This window comes from Anomaloglossus baeobatrachus, chromosome 3, assembly GCF_048569485.1.
Source record: "Anomaloglossus baeobatrachus isolate aAnoBae1 chromosome 3, aAnoBae1.hap1, whole genome shotgun sequence".
NCBI classification, from domain to species: Eukaryota; Metazoa; Chordata; class Amphibia; order Anura; family Aromobatidae; genus Anomaloglossus; species Anomaloglossus baeobatrachus.
The window spans coordinates 195190461-195208565 of record NC_134355.1 but is presented as its reverse complement, the minus strand read 5'-3'; the positions used below and the strand labels follow the sequence as shown (position 1 = coordinate 195208565).

The window sequence follows — 18105 nt, the reverse complement described above, 5'->3', positions numbered from 1 at the left end:
CCTGTAATACATTACATCACTATATACTGCACCTGTAATACATTACATCACTATATACTGCACCTGTAATACATGACATCACTATATACTGCACCTGTAATACATTACAGCACTATATATTGCACCTGTAATACATTACATCACTATATACTGCACCTGTAATACATTACAGCACTATATACTGCCCCTGTAATACATTACATCACTATATACTGCACCTGTAATACATGACAGCACTATATACTGCCCCTGTAATACATTACATCACTATATACTGCCCTGTAATACATTACATCACTATATAATGCACCTGTAACACATTACATCACTATATACTGCCCCTGTAATACATTACATCACTATATACTGCACCTGTAATACATGACAGCACTATATACTGCCCCTGTAATACATTACATCACTATATACTGCACCTGTAATACATTACATCACTATATACTGCACCTGAAATACATTACAGCACTATATACTGCACCTGTAATACATTACAACACTATATATTGCACCTGTAATACATTACAGCACTATATAATGTACCCGTAACACATCACAGCACTATATACTGCACCTGTAATACATTACATCACTATATACTGCACCTGTAATACATGACATCACTATATACTGCACCTGTAATACATTACAGCACTATATATTGCACCTGTAATACATGACATCACTATATACTGCACCTGTAATACATTACATCACTATATAATACACCTGTAATACATTACATCACTATATACTGCACCTGTAATACATTACATCACTATATACTGCACCTGTAATACATGACATCACTATATACTGCACCTGTAATACATTACAGCACTATATATTGCACCTGTAATACATTACATCACTATATACTGCACCTGTAATACATTACAGCACTATATACTGCCCCTGTAATACATTACATCACTATATACTGCACCTGTAATACATGACAGCACTATATACTGCCCCTGTAATACATTACATCACTATATACTGCCCTGTAATACATTACATCACTATATAATGCACCTGTAACACATTACATCACTATATACTGCCCCTGTAATACATTACATCACTATATACTGCACCTGTAATACATGACAGCACTATATACTGCCCCTGTAATACATTACATCACTATATACTGCACCTGTAATACATTACATCACTATATACTGCACCTGAAATACATTACAGCACTATATACTGCACCTGTAATACATTACAGCACTATATACTGCCCCTGTAATACATTACATCACTATATACTGCACCTGTAATACATTACAGCACTATATATTGCACCTGTAATACATTACATCACTATATACTGCACCTGTAATACATTACATCACTATATAATGCACCTGTAACACATTACATCACTATATACTGCACCTGTAATACATGACAGCACTATATACTGCCCCTGTAATACATTACATCACTATATACTGCACCTGTAATACATTACATCACTATATAATGCACCTGTAATACATTACATCACTATATACTGCACCTGTAATACATTACATCACTATATAATGCACCTGTAATACATGACATCACTATATACTGCACCTGTAATACATGACATCACTATATACTGCACCTGTAATACATGACATCACTATATACTGCACCTGTAATACATTACATCACTATATACTGCACCTGTAATACATTACAGCACTATATAATGCACCTGTAATACATTACAGCACTATATAATGCACCTGTAATACATGACATCACTATATACTGCACCTGTAATACATTACAGCACTATATACTGCACCTGTAATGCATTACAGCACTATATACTGCCCCTGTAATACATTACAGCACTATATACTGCCCCTGTAATGCATTACAGCATTATATACTGCACCTGTAATACATTACAGCACTATATAATGCACCTGTAATACATGACATCACTATATACTACACCTGTAATACATTACAGCACTATATATTGCACCTGTAATACATTACATCACTATATAATGCACCTGTAATACATTACAGCACTATATACTGCCCCTGTAATACATTACATCACTATATACTGCACCTGTAATACATTACATCACTATATACTGCACCTGTAATACATTACATCACTATATAATGCACCTGTAATACATGACATCACTATATACTGCACCTGTAATACATGACATCACTATATACTGCCCCTGTAATACATTACAGCACTATATACTGCCCCTGTAATACATTACAGCACTATATACTCCACCTGTAATACATGACATCACTATAGACTGCCCCTGTAATACATTACAGCACTATATACTCCACCTGTAATACATGACATCACTATATACTGCACCTGTAATACATGACATCACTATATACTGCACCTGTAATACATGACATCACTATATACTGCACCTGTAATACATGACATCACTATATACTGCACCTGTAATACATGACATCACTATATACTGCACCTGTAATACATTACATCACTATATACTGCACCTGTAATACATTACAGCACTATATAATGCACCTGTAATACATTACAGCACTATATAATGCACCTGTAATACATGACATCACTATATACTGCACCTGTAATACATTACAGCACTATATACTGCACCTGTAATGCATTACAGCACTATATACTGCCCCTGTAATACATTACAGCACTATATACTGCCCCTGTAATGCATTACAGCATTATATACTGCACCTGTAATACATTACAGCACTATATAATGCACCTGTAATACATGACATCACTATATACTACACCTGTAATACATTACAGCACTATATATTGCACCTGTAATACATTACATCACTATATACTGCACCTGTAATACATTACATCACTATATACTGCACCTGTAAAACTACATCATTACATTCCCATATACTACACCCAAATTTTACACCAGTTACCCCCTCCCCCCTTCCCCTTCACCTCAGGTTATTGATGACCACTCACCTCTCCCTCCTCAGGCACCTCTGTACGGGTCCCCCGCTGAGCTACTTCTTCCCTGGTACGGGCCCTGGCTGCGCCGATGCTGTTGTTCTTGTACGAGCCCCCGCCGCTGTTTCTCTCTGTCCAGGCACCGGCTGGTGCCGCTTCTCTTGCCGGATGGGAACTTTTCAAATGACACACACGCGCTGTACTGCCGACATCAGGGCGCGCGTGTCACAGAGAAAGCTGCCGGGCAGGGGACAGAGGACCGATCCTGAAGCTCCGCACAATGTAGCAGCGGAACGCAGGAATCTGTCCTCTGTTCCCTGCCCGGCAGCTTTCTCTGTGACACACGCGTGCCCTGATGTCGTCAGTACAGCGTGCGTGAGTCATTTGAAAAGTTCCTGCCCGGCAGGAGAAGCAGCACCACGTCTCCAACTCTGACCTAATGGGCGGGCCGGTCACAGACAGTAGGCGGGCCGGATGTGGCCCGCGGGCCGCCCCTTGCCCAGGTCTGCCTTAGGGTCATAGAGCTAGGGACCCCAATATAGAGATATACCTTGACGAGGTTTTGGGGCTCAGTTACATTGATCAATGCAATTGCTAAATATCTCCTTTTTCCTAATATTTATGGCAGGTTTGCATTTCATTATTCACACTTTCAAGTTAGCAAGTGGCATTTTTCATTGTATGCTTCAATATTTTTCAGTATGCTTATGGCATTATAGTATTATCTAAGTTTGATGTGCAGCCTTATCCTTATGTGCTACCGGTCCCCGACTCCTCTGGTCCCGGACCACTGTCTGCAACCCAACCTCGGTCTAGCTCCCTGGGAACTAACACTCCAGCTCCTCTCACTTTGAGGGCTTTCTCTAGACTCACTTTGTCCCTCCCACCAGTCTGCCTGACCCCTAGGTGGGTGGCCCTTTTCCAGCTAGACCAACGCACTGGTGTGTCTGACAGGTCATGATGTGAGGTGTTGGTTGGGATTTGTGGTGCTGATGGAGGTGACACCGGTTTCTGGGAACTTGGAACCATGGGGGGTAGGTCCTGCACCCGGGGAAAAGGATGCAGTTCCCTGTAGCATTCTGATGTATTCAGGGGTGCTACATATACAAAAAGTCTCCTTCCCATGTCGTCTTGTCCATCCGTGTAACACGTACCCAAAATAGACAGATGGTACTGAAATGGGTGATTGTTTAATGTGTATAAGATGTGCAATGATAGAACAATGATAGATGCGTAGCTTGTAGTCAAATTAATATTTAAAGGAAAAAAACAATCTGGTGTCCCCCTCCCCCCCTTACTTTTGATAACAGCACAGGTAAAGCAACAGCTGCGGGCTTCAACCACCAGCAGTCTGCTGTATATTGGCTGGTTATCAAAAATAGGGGGGGCACCATGCGGTTTTTTAAATAATTAAAAACCGGCATGGGGTCCCTGCCACCCATTTTTCATAACCAGCCAAGGTAAAGCAGGAAGGTATTATTAAGGTGGGAAAGTTATTTGGCTCATCCCAGACTAAAAATAGCAGCCTGCAGCCGCCCCAGAAGTGGCGCATCCAATATTTGCGACAGTTCTGGATCGATACACAACTGTTCTTGGTTGTGCTGGTTTGGGGGTCTGAGTAATACTTGTAGGGTTGATGTCAGCTGTATAATATAGAGGAGGATAAGTTGTGCTCAGCTGCTATAATCCTGGTGCTCGGGAGAAAAAATGTAGTCAATCAAAAAGGTAGTCCCGGCACACAGTGCATGAAAAAATTAGGACAAGTCCAGGTACTGGCTAATCACCATGCCGCTTTAGGTATTCCCCTGGTGCTCTCACCTTTATCCTAGTACTTTTAGTACCACTGATGTCACCTTGGCAACTTATTTACCATACCACATATGATCAGTAATTCTATTACATATATGACAGTGTCTTATTGCATTTATCTTCTACCCCAACCTACCGTGTGAGCCCCTTCACATTGTATGCTAGCCTTTTATTGGCGCTCCCCTTGTCTACTTCACATGTAGCAACAATACCTTCTTACCGAAGTATTCCTTAAGCTGACTCTCCTAAATTTTCCCTCCTGTTTTCAGGCCCTGATGCACCTAAGATCTCTTATTACAACCATTTACCTCAGTACTCTTGGCCCCTGGTGAAGGCTCCTGTGTGAGCCGCAACGTTGGGCGGGCAGTACAGTTTTTTGGTGAAAAATAAAAAAACCTTGTTCAAGCATACCATACCTGGACTTGTCCTAATTTTTTCATGCACTGTGTGCCGGGACTACCTTTTTGATTAGCTGTGTAATATAATCTGGCATCAAGCACTTGTGTTGGTAAAGGAGAGGTGTCTATCAGACACCCACATTGCTAACCTAGTAGATGTAAAGAGAAAACAACACAAAAAAATATTTTATTTAAAAACCACTCCCACATTCACATGACATAAAAGAGAGAATTAAAGAAATAATGACAGGACACAGTCCCTTGTTCACCAATTTATTCTCAAAAGAACTGCCAAGCAGCTCCATGTAGTCCACATGGAGGTCCCACGAGGCCCCCCAAACTCAGTTGCCCAGCATATGGAGAACGTTCAGAGAATTAGTGCCGAGGATGGTAGTGCTCGCTCATCACTACTACAGTCATGGCCAATAGTTTTGAGAATGACACCAAAATTATATTTTCACATGATCTGTTGCCCTCTGGTTTTAATTGTGTTTGTCTGATGTTTACATCGCATACAGAAATATAATTGCAATCATATTATGAGTACCAAAAGGTTATATTGACAGTTAGAATGAGTTAATGCAGCAAGTCAATATTTGCAGTGTTGACCCTTCTTCTTCAGGACCTCTGCAATTCTCCCTGGCATGCTCTCAATCAACTTCTGGATCAATTCCTGACTGATAGCTGTCCATTCTTGCATAAGCAATGTTTGCATTTTGCCAGAATTTGTTGGTTTTTGTTTGTCCACCCGTCTCTTGATGATTGCCCACAAGTTTTCAATGGGATTAAGATCTGGGGAGTTTCCAGGCCATGGACCCAAAATCTCTATGTTTTGTTCCATGAGCCATTTAGTGATCACCTTTGCTTTATGGCAAGGTGCTCCATCATGCTAGAAAAGGCATTGTTGGGCGCCAAACTGCTCTTGGACAGTTGGGAGAAGTTGCTCTTGGAGGACATTCTGGTACCATTCTTTATTCATGGCTGTGTTTTTAGGCAAGACTGTGAGTGAGCCGATTCCCTTGGCTGAGATGCAACCCCACACATGAATCGTTTCAGGATGCTTAACAGTTGGCATGAGACAAGACTGGTGGTAGCGCTCACCTCTTCTTTTCCTAATAAGCTGTTTTCCAGATGTCACAAACAGTCGAAAAGGGGATTCATCTGAGAAAATGACTTTACCCCAGTCCTCAGCAGTCCACTCCCTGTACCTTTTGCAGAATATCAGTCGGTCCCTGATGTTTTTTCTGGAGAGAAGTGGCTTCTTTGCTGCCCTCCCTGAAACCAGGCCTTGCTCAAGGAGTCTCCACCTCACAGTGCGTGCAGAAGCACTCACACCAGCCTGCTGCCATTGCTGAGCTAGCTCGGTACTGCTGGTAGTCCGATTCCGCAGCTGAAACAGTTTTAAGATACGGTCCTGGCGTTTGCTGGTCCTTCTTGGGCGCTCTGGAGCCCTTTTGGCAACAATGGAAGCTCTCTCCTTGAAGTTCTTGATGATGCGATAGATTGTTGACTGAGGTGCAATCTTTCTAGCTGCGATACTCTTCCCTGTTAGGCCATTTTTGTGCAGAGCAATGATGGCTGCACGTGTTTTTTTAGAGATAACCATGGTTAACTGAAGAGACACAATGATACCAAGCACCAGCCTCCTTTTTAAAGTGTCCAGTGGTGTCATTCTTACTTAATCATGACTGATTGATCGCCAGCCCTGTCCTCATCAACACTCACACCTGTGTTAATGGAACAATCACTAAAACAATGTTAGCTGCTCCTTTTAAGGCAGGAATGCAATGATGTTGAAATGTGTTTTGGGGGTTAAAGTTCATTTTCTTAGTCAATATTGACTTTGCAAGTAATTGCTGTTAAGCTGATCACTCTTTATGACATTCTGGAGTATATGCAAATTGTCATTAGAAAAACTTAAGCAGCAGACTTTGTAAAAATTAATATTTGTAGCATTCTCAAAACTTTTGGCCATGACTGTAGACAACCAACCCCTCCATGAATGGGAGGTGGATAAGTGGTTTCATCAGTATTTTGCACCTGTGCTGACTAAGCCTTTATCATGGGGTCTACTGCAACCTGCTGAGCAAATACTGTGTCTAGGTGTTGTTATATACAGCTGCCTTTTTTCATGATGTTATATTCTTTTTAGTGAGCATCTTACTCCTTCTGTGAAGCCCATGTGACAAGGCTTCATAGCAGAACGTCATTTTAACTATATACAGGATTGGACCATGGTTTAAAAGAGCAAGCAAGATAGAAGCAATATAAATCAATATATACTTTAATGAAAAGCAGATTTATTTATTTTATAATAGATTTAAGTGACAGTGTACTTTAAAGAGGTTGTCTGACCATTTTTTTAAGCTAATCTGTGCTGTATTGCAATATACAACACCCCTATAAATTTACTTGTTTGTTTCTACCTCTCAATCTTCCTGAATTTCACTTCATTCCCTGCACCCACTTTATCTGCGGCTCTACCAAATTTGGCAGCTCTCTTGCCTTTTTTTACCTAACCTCACTGTCAGAGCTCTGTCCGCCCAATGCACACGCATTGTTAGTCAGTAATCGCCCCAACCTCTATCATTACTCCAGTATTGGAAATAACAGAGCAGAGCAATCACTGCACTCCACACCACACCTCAGGGGGATAGAGCTTCGTGTGTGTGTGTGTGTGTGTGTGTATATATCTACGTACATGAATTGGCCAATGCATGTAAGCCCGGAAACCAAACGTCAAGGTAAATCTCAATATTCCGGGTCCCTAACTAAAATGCCACTATCTAGGTTAAAACCATCCATGTCTGGGCAGCTAGACTGAAAATCTAACTTGAAATGCCACTATCTGGACTAACCTCCTTATCTGGGCAGCTAGGACTCCTGGTATAAGGATTATGAACACAGAGATTATTGAGATTTACCTTGCCGTTTGGCTTCCGGGCTTACATGCATTGGCCAATTCATAAACTAAAAATCTCATTTTTTCATATAGCAGTAATGCAGTACCAGAGTTCACTTATACGTTGATGGCATTTAGTGTGCAGCTGTATCCATTTTGTATTGGCTAATGTAACTGTCTGGGGGGGGTGTGTGTGTTTTGTCTTTGGCTACCTGGCTAGTCCAGGGCGCCAGAGAACCTCAGTCTATAGCAGTGATGGCGAACCTATGGCACGCGTGCCAGACAGGGCACGCAGAGCCCTTTTTGCTGGCACGCGCGCTGTCGCCACAATCAGCCACTTTGAATTGCCGGTGTGATCGCGCCAGCAGTTCAAAGTGGTGTTGGAGCAGAGGAGACATTTCTCCTCGCTCTGACACGCCTCCTCTCCTGGGCTGCAGGCCTGTTGCCTAGGAGACGGAGGAGCGTCAGTAGGCGGCGCCGGCGTCTTGTGGCCGCGCGGGAACTGAAGTGGCTGAGGACGCAGCGGCGCTCAGCGAGTGCTGGAAGGTGAGTTTTTTTTTTTTTATTTTTAAGCTCTGTGCGCGGCTGTGCCAAGGTGTGGGGAGACAGAGCCAGCACGGGGCAAACATGGGAGCACGGGGCAAACATGGGAGCACGGGGCATCACAGCACGGGGCAAACATGGGAGCAGGGGGCATATACAAACAGAGCACAGGGCAAACATGGGAGCACGGGGCATATACAAACAGAGCACGGGGCAAACAGAGCACTGGGTATATACAAACAGAGCACGGGGTATATACAAACAGAGCACGGGGCATATACAAACACCACGGGGCATACAGAGCACGGAGCATATACAAACAGAGCACGGAGCAAACAGAGCACGGAGCAAACAGAGAACGGGGCAAACAGAGCACGGGGCAAACAGAGCACGGGGCAAACAGAGCACGGGGCAAACAGAGCACGGGGCAAACAGAGCACGGGGCAAACAGAGCACGGGGCAAACAGAGCACGGGGCAAACAGAGCACGGGGCATACAGAGCACAGAGCATATACAAACAGCACGGGGCAAACAGAGCACGGGGCAAACAGAGCACGAGGCAAACAGAGCACGGTGTATATACAAACAGAGCACGGGGCATATACAAACAGAGCACGGGGCATATACAAACAGAGCACGGGGCATATACAAACAGAGCACGGGGCATATACAAACAGCACGGGTCATACAGAGCACGGGTCATATACAAACAGAGCACGGGTCATATACAAACAGAGCACGGGTTATACAGAGCACGGGGCATACAGAGCACGGGGAAAACATGGAGAGCACGGGGCAAACATGGCTGCAAAGATGGGGGAAACATGCAAAGATGGAGAGAAACGTGCAAAGATGGGGGAAACGTGCAAAGAGGGAGAGAAACATGCAAAGATGGGGGAAACATGGCTGCAAGGATGGGGGTAAACATGACTGCAAGGATGGGGGTAAACATGACTGCAAGGATGGAGGAAACATGACTGTAAGCAGGGTGGAAACATGACTGCAAGGATGGGGGAAACATGCAAGGATGGGGGAATACATGCCAGGATGGGGTACATTTAGCAGGAAGGGAAACATGCCAGGAAGGGGTACATTTACCAGTATGGGGGATACATTTACCAGAATGGAGGGAAACATGAAAGGATGGGGGGAAACATGCCAGGATGGGGGTACATGAACATGCCAGGATGAGGAAAAATGCCAGGATGGGGAACATTTAGCAGGAAGGGTGACATTTATCAGGATGGGGTACATTTACCAGGAAAGGGGACATTTACCTGGATGAGGTACATTTACCAGGATGGGGTCATTTAACATGCCAGGATGGGATACATTTACAATGATGGGGTACATTTACCAGGATGGGGTACATGTACCAGGATGGGGAATATGCTGGGATGGGGTACAATTACCAGGATGGGGCCATGATGTGAACAAACCTACCAGAATGTAGGAAATATATATCAGGATGGGGGACATGTTTACCAGGAAGCGGCCCAGGAAGGGGGACATAAGTACACAATGATGGGGAGGGGAACAATGCGTACGTCTTTATGGGATTTCAAGATGTTCAGACTTTGAAATGTAGATGTGGATTACAGGGTGACATCTGATTGCATTCCAGGCTAAAATCTCTGCCTAATATGCTGCAATTTTTTCCAGAAACATCAATCCAACTGCTGTGTTTGGAAAGGGCAGGGGTTCAGCTTCAATGTGTGGTAAGCATGAGCGTGATGCCCCCTGCTGAAGAGAAGAGAAGACGGTAAAGGTAAGGTTACAATCAATTATTTACATAATAGGATTGGTTGGCACTTCGGAAAAAAAAATGGGTTTAGGGCTACAGTTTGGGCACTTGGCCTGTAAAAGGTTCGCCATGACTGGTCTATAGTGATGTGTGCAAGATGTGTGTATATCTACGTATATAACTCATAATAACCTCATTATATGCTTCAGCTGCTGCAGAACCCCATAATACACTGCATCTGCTGTATAAGGGTATGTGCGCACGTTGCTTTTTACCTGCTTTTTACCTGCTTTTTTGCTGCTTTTTCTTCTGCGCTGTTTAATGCCAAAATGGATGTGTTCTTCTATTCAAGCAAAGTCTATGGGAATTTGGGTTTCTTGTTCACACTATGTTGTTCAAAATGCTGCCTTTTTGTGGCAGAACTTTGGTCAAAAACTCAGCTTTGCAGTGCAAAACCCAAATGGCAAAAACAATTGACATGTTGCTTCTTTGAAAAGCTGAGTTTTTGACCAAAGTTCTGCCACAAAAAGGCAGCATTTTGAACAACATAGTGTGAACAAGAAACCCAAATTCCCATAGACTTTGCTTGAATAGAAGAACACATCCATTTTGGCATTAAACAGCGCAGAAGAAAAAGCAGCAAAAAAGCAGGTAAAAAGCAGGTAAAAAGCAACGTGCGCACATACCCTAACTTCATAATCTACGCTTCAGCTGCTACAGAACCAATACTTAGGCCTCCTTTACATGTACGTATGAAAGTGTGGCACAGTCCATTTTTACCATCCATCTGGCACGTACGGGAATAAAAATGCATTTAAGAAATTATTGATTTGTATGTGTTGAAGATGTGTAAAGATAATGATGAAGTGGCATGCAAAAGTTTGGGCACCCCTCATCAAAATTACTGTTATTCAGGGCTGTATTTGGCCTTCATGCTGCCCTAGGCACTTTAAGTGGTTGCACCTCTTATTGACAACGTAAAACTATGATTTTGGGCACACAACATCTATTTAATGTGGATCTACTCTGTAACACACTTGAAAAAGTGCTGAACACTATAAGAATGAAGATCAGCACTTGCTGCGCAAATGTTCAGTTTTACTTAGTTTATTGTAACAGCTTCAGATTTTCAAAGACACTAAAGGGTGCTTTACACGCTGCCACATCACCAACGATATATCGTTGGGGTCACGTCGTTAGGGACGCACATCCGGCGCCGTTAGCAACATCGCAGCGCGTGACACCAATGAGCGACGATCAACGAGCGCAAAAACGTGAAAAATCGTTGCTCGTAGACACGTCGCTCCTTTCCTTAATATCGTTGCTGCCATAGGTACGATGTTGTTCGGCGTTCCTGCGGCAGCACACAACGCTATGTGTGACACCGCAGGGATGACAAACATCTTCTTACCTGCGTCCACCGGCAATTCGGAAGGAAGGAGGTGGGCGGCATATTCCGGCCGCTCATCTCTGCCCCTCCTCTGCTATTGGACGGCCGCTTAGTGATGCCGCAGTGACGTCGCTATGACGCTGAACGCATCTCCCCCTTGAGGGAGGGATTGTTCAGCGGTCACAGCGACGTCGCTGACAAAGTATGTGCGTGTGACGCTGCCGTAGCGATAATGTTCGCTATGGCAGCGAGCACCAAATGTCGCACGAGCGACGGGGGCGAGTGCTATCGCTAGCGATGTCGCAGCGTGTAAAGTACCCTTTAGGCTATGTGCCCACGGGACTTTGTACCTGCGGATATTAAACATTTAAATAATACCTTATTTTTTGGGAGATATCTTCTATGTTTTAGGTCCATTAATTCTGAGCACATTGATGTGGGTCTGGATCCGGAGACCCCTGTAAATTGTTCAAAAGACCCCTTAGAAGTGCCCAGCTCAGGAGACGGGACTATGACTTTCTACAGGATGCACTCTGCGCACTCTTCTAAAAGAGCTTTTCAGCTGTGGTTGGGGGTCTCCGGACCAGATTTCACACCAATCTGCTCAGAATTATTGAGCATAAAATATAAAAAAACAAAAAGTTTAGTTACTCTTTGAGGTGCATTTACAATGCTGCTAATAATCAGAAACCGATTGATCTATCTAACCCGGCTGTCAGATCACCCGACGCACAAGCAAAATGTTTGTTTGTCGGGTGAAGTGATTTTTCCGTTTACATAAATAAACATTTATATAAGGGACGATTCCCCTACAAAAAAATCACACACAGTTTAGTTTAAAAGGGTTTGTCCGGTCTAGAATGACAAGTCTACAGTCCGTCTATGTGTCACTTTATGACTGCAGACCTGTGAATCCTCCAGCGCACTCACGTTGGTCAAGTATGCGATATGCAGACTCCCGGTCAGAACTCGTCTAGTGAGTACGGCCTTGCTTAATGCGCTTGTATTGAGCGAGGTGGCGCCCCCTAGACAACTTCTAGCTTGGACTCTGCATATCGCATACTTGACCGCCGTTCCCGGCACAGACACCGGAGAATCCTCGTAGGGCACAGTGAGTGCAATGGGAGGAATCACAAATCTGCAGTCACACAGAGTGACACACAGAGGGACTGCAGACTTGTCATTCTCAACTGGACAACTCCTTTTAATATTTGCTTCAACATCTATTTTTTAAAATGCAAATGAGGGGGCTTCGGTGCACCCTTGGCGTGGACTATGCCTTGGTGCACTCTTATATTTGTATATGAAAGCAAGTCCCTTCTGTTGATTGACAGCGCTCACTTAGTAAGAGCAGTAAAATCAGACATACAAGCGGATATTAGACAGCACTTACTTTTACCATTGAAGCGCTATCAATAAAAACAAAAGACTTTAAAATACAAATATGAGGGCGTAACGGTGCACCAAAGCAAAGACCACCCCAACGGTGCACCAAAGCAAAGACCACCCCAACAAAGCACCAAAGCAAAGACCACACCAATGGTGCACCAAAACACCCTCATTTGCATATTAAATAAAAGTAGATTTTTCTGCAAATATTAAAGGGAACCTGTCACCAGTTTTTCGGCCTATAAGCTGCGGCCAGAACCAGTGGGCTCTTATATACTGCATTCTAACATGCTGTATATAAGAGCCAAGACCGCTGTGTAGAACATAAAAATCCTTTTATAATACTCACCTAGGGGGAGGTGCGGTGCCGACTAGTCGGATGGGTATCTCCGTTCTCCGGTATCGGCGCCTCCTCCTTTGGCCATCTTTGTCCTACTTCTTCTGAAGCCTGGGTGCATGACGCGTCCTACGTCATCTACACTCTCCGGCATTGTGGTCCTGTGCAGTCGCACTTTGATCTGCCCGGAGTGCATTGTAGTGCACCTGTGCAGGACCTCAATGACAAAGATGGCCGAAAGAGGGAGCACCGGTATCGGAGAACGGAGACACCCGTTCGACTAGTCTGCACCGCACCGCCCTTTAGGTGAGTATAAAGTGATTTTTATGTTCTACACAGCGGCCTGGGCTTTTATATACAGCATGTTAGAATACTGTATATAAGAGCCCACTGGTGGTGGCCGCAGCTTATAGTGACCAAATCTGGTGACAGGTTCTCTTTAAAGAAGCACTCTGATCATTTCTACCCCTAAAGGCCACTTTTCACACAGAGATAAATCTGCGGCAGATCTGTGGTTGCAGTGAAATTGTGGACAATCAGTGCCAGGTTTGTGGCTGTGTACAGTTAGGTCCAGAAATATTTGGACAGTGACACAATTTTCGCGAGTTGGGCTCTGCATGCCACCACATTGGATTTGAAATGAAACCTCTACAACAGAATTCAATTGCAGATTGTAACGTTTAATTTGAAGGTTTGAACAAAAATATCTGATAGAAATTGTAGGAATTGTACATATTTCTTTACAAACACTCCACATTTTAGGAGGTCAAAAGTAATTGGACAAATAAACCAAACCCAAACAAAATATTTTTATTTTCAATATTTTGTTGCGAATCCATTGGAGGCAATCACTGCCTTAAGTCTGGAACCCATGGACATCACCAAACGCTGGGTTTCCTCTTTCTTAATGCTTTGCCAGGCCTTTACAGCCGCAGCGTTCAGGTTTTGCTTGTTTGTGGGTCTTTCCGTCTTAAGTCTGGATTTGAGCAAGTGAAATGCATGCTCAATTGGGTTAAGATCTGGTGATTGACTTGGCCATTGCAGAATGTTCCACTTTTTTGCACTCATGAACTCCTGGGTAGCTTTGGCTGTATGCTTGGGGTCATTGTCCATCTGTACTATGAAGCGCCGTCCGATCAACTTTGCGGCATTTGGCTGAATCTGGGCTGAAAGTATATCCCGGTACACTTCAGAATTCATCCGGCTACTCTTGTCTGCTGTTATGTCATCAATAAACACAAGTGACCCAGTGCCATTGAAAGCCATGCATGCCCATGCCATCACGTTGCCTCCACCATGTTTTACAGAGGATGTGGTGTGCCTTGGATCATGTGCCGTTCCCTTTCTTCTCCAAACTTTTTTCTTCCCATCATTCTGGTACAGGTTGATCTTTGTCTCATCTGTCCATAGAATACTTTTCCAGAACTGAGCTGGCTTCATGAGGTGTTTTTCAGCAAATTTAACTCTGGCCTGTCTATTTTTGGAATTGATGAATGGTTTGCATCTAGATGTGAACCCTTTGTATTTACTTTCATGGAGTCTTCTCTTTACTGTTGACTTAGAGACAGATACACCTACTTCACTGAGAGTGTTCTGGACTTCAGTTGATGTTGTGAACGGGTTCTTCTTCACCAAAGAAAGTATGCGGCGATCATCCACCACTGTTGTCATCCGTGGACGCCCAGGCCTTTTTGAGTTCCCAAGCTCACCAGTCAATTCCTTTTTTCTCAGAATGTACCCGACTGTTGATTTTGCTACTCCAAGCATGTCTGCTATCTCTCTGATGGATTTTTTCTTTTTTTCAGCCTCAGGATGTTCTGCTTCACCTCAATTGAGAGTTCCTTAGACAGCATGTTGTCTGGTCACAGCAACAGCTTCCAAATGCAAAACCACACACCTGTAATCAACCCCAGACCTTTTAACTACTTCATTGATTACAGGTTAATGAGGGAGACGCCTTCAGAGTTAATTGCAGCCCTTAGAGTCCCTTGTCCAATTACTTTTGGTACCTTGAAAAAGAGGAGGCTATGCATTACAGAGCTATGATTCCTAAACCCTTTCTCCGATTTGGATGTGAAAACTCTCATATTGCAGCTGGGAGTGTGCACTTTCAGCCCATATTATATATATAATTGTATTTCTGCACATGTTTTTGTAAACAGCTAAAATAACAAAACTTGTGTCACTGTCCAAATATTTCTGGCCCTGACTGTACAAATGGAACAATATGTCCATGATTTCACTGCAACCAAAGATCTGCCAAAGATTTATCTCTGTGTGTAAAGTGGCCTTAAATCTGTGTAAATGTTAGGGGTACTTTGCACGTTGCGACATCGCTACTGCGATCTCGTCGGGGTCAAATCGAAAGTGATGCACATCCGGCGCCGGTAATGACGTCGCAACGTGTAAAGCCTAGAAGCACCGATAAACGATCGCAAAAGCGCCGATAATCGGTGATCTGTGTAGTGTCGGTTATTTCCATAATTTTGCTGCAGCGACAGGTACGATGTTGTTCCTCGTTCCTGCGGCAGCACACATCGCTGTATATGAAGCAGCAGGAGCGAGGAACATGTCCTTACCTGCGCCTGCAATGAGGAAGGAAGGAGGTGGGCGGGATGTTTACGTCCCGCTCATCTCCGACCCTCCGCTTCTATTGGCCGCCTGCCGTGTGATGTCGCTGTGACGCCGCATGACCCACCCCCTTAGGAAGGAGGCGAGTCGCCGGCCAGAGCGATGTCGCAGGGCAGGTAAGTCCGTCTGAAGCTGCCGTAACGATAATGTTCACTACGGCAGCTATCACAAGATATCGCATCTGCAACGGGGGCGGGGACTATCGTGCTCGGCATCGCTACAATCGGCTAGCGATGTCGCAGCGTGCAAAGTACCCTCTTAGTGCAGTGTAAGGTCTGTGATAATTCACTCACCAATAACTGTTTTCTCATGTACCTGACTCCATAATGGCTCCACAGCTCGTCTCTGCAGACTTCCCTCTTCTCCGGTCTTCTGCAGCACATCTCACCATGGTGCCCTGAAAAATAACAATGTCATTATAATGTTCCCAAGTAACATTAACCACAAATGCTGTGCTATAAATAAGCCCTATGCTATGGACTGAAAAAAATAACTGCTCACTGTGTTCCCCGCAAAAGAATATTACTCCACACAATCCCTCTTAACGTACATGGCCTCCACACTATCCTCTCCTATAAAATATTCCCACCACACCGTCCCCACTTATATACTATGACTGTATACTATTCCCACCACACTGTCCCCTAATAAACTAAAATACCACACTGCCCTACCTTATAAACTATACCCACCACACCTTCCTCAATTATGAAATATGCACACTGTCCTCACATCATGCTGCACCCCTCCTCACAATGTCCCATGCATACTGCTCTTCTCCATACTGAGCCTCCCATGCTGCCCCTTCTTAATGTACTCCAAATGCTGCCTCCCCTTTTCCATAATGAGACCACCATGCTGCCCCACTCAGCACACAGAGACCACCATGCTGCCCCACTCAGCACACAGAGACCACCATGCTGCCCCACTCAGCACTCAGAGACCACCATGCTGCCCCACTCAGCACACAGAGACTACCATGCTGCCCCACTCAGTATACAGAGACCCACACACTACCTCACACCTGATGCTGAGCCCCCTCCCACACTACCTCACATTTCATACCCTACATTGCTCCACTCCATACTGAGCCCACCCATGGTGCCCCCTTTCTATACTGAGCCCTCACACTGCCCATGTCCATATTGAACCCCCATGCTAGCCCTTTTCCATAATGAGCTCCCAATGCTTCCCCCTCTCCATACTTAGTGAGTTGATACACGGCACTTCTGGGGTTGTGCACAAGGAGGGTCCAAAACCGCCTCAAGTAGATGCAGAAACTTGGCACTCCTCATTGTGAATAGTGGTTTTTATTGTGAAGAGCTTGTAGGAGCAGCACGAGCCCAGCATTGCCACATAGACAGAGGTGGACACCACGTCATACTGGGCTACGCCGCTCGTCACGCTACTATACTTTCTGAGGACCCTCTGCATGCACTGATGAAGGTCTTTTCACCAAAACATCTGGGCTTGTGCTGGTCCTACAAGTTCTTCACAATAAAAACCACTGTTCACATTGATCTTGAGTGCCAAGGTTCTATCTACCCCTCTCCATACTGAGACCCCCAACATACCGAGTCCTTAGTCTATGTGCGCACGTGAGTGCGCTCTGCACCGCAGCGTAAAGTCACTGCATGTGCGTTTCAGAACGCAGCTGAAAAGCTGTGTTCTGAAAGTTTGTTGACTGCAGAATTCATGCAGAATTTGTGCGTTCTGGATGCTACCTCTCCCATAGACAGAGTGGAGCAAGCATCCAGAACACACTAAAGAAGTGCATGTTGCTTTTTAGAATGCAGCATTTTGGCAGCATGCAAATCGCTGCATTCTAAAACGCAACGTGCGTATGGAATTTGCACAATCTACATAGATTGTGCTGGTAACGCAGGACGCATGCTTTTATGCTGCGGTACAGAACGCAGCGTAAAAGCATGGAATTACGCAACGTGCGCACATAGCCTTAC

General features: G+C 44.4%; 1 protein-coding gene across 1 annotated transcript in view; it reads left to right on the top strand.

The window, feature by feature from the left end:
- Positions 1 to 18105, top strand: part of NOX3 (NADPH oxidase 3) — a 698296-nt gene that overhangs the window by 112923 nt on the left and 567268 nt on the right. The gene's annotated exons all lie outside the window — the stretch shown is intronic.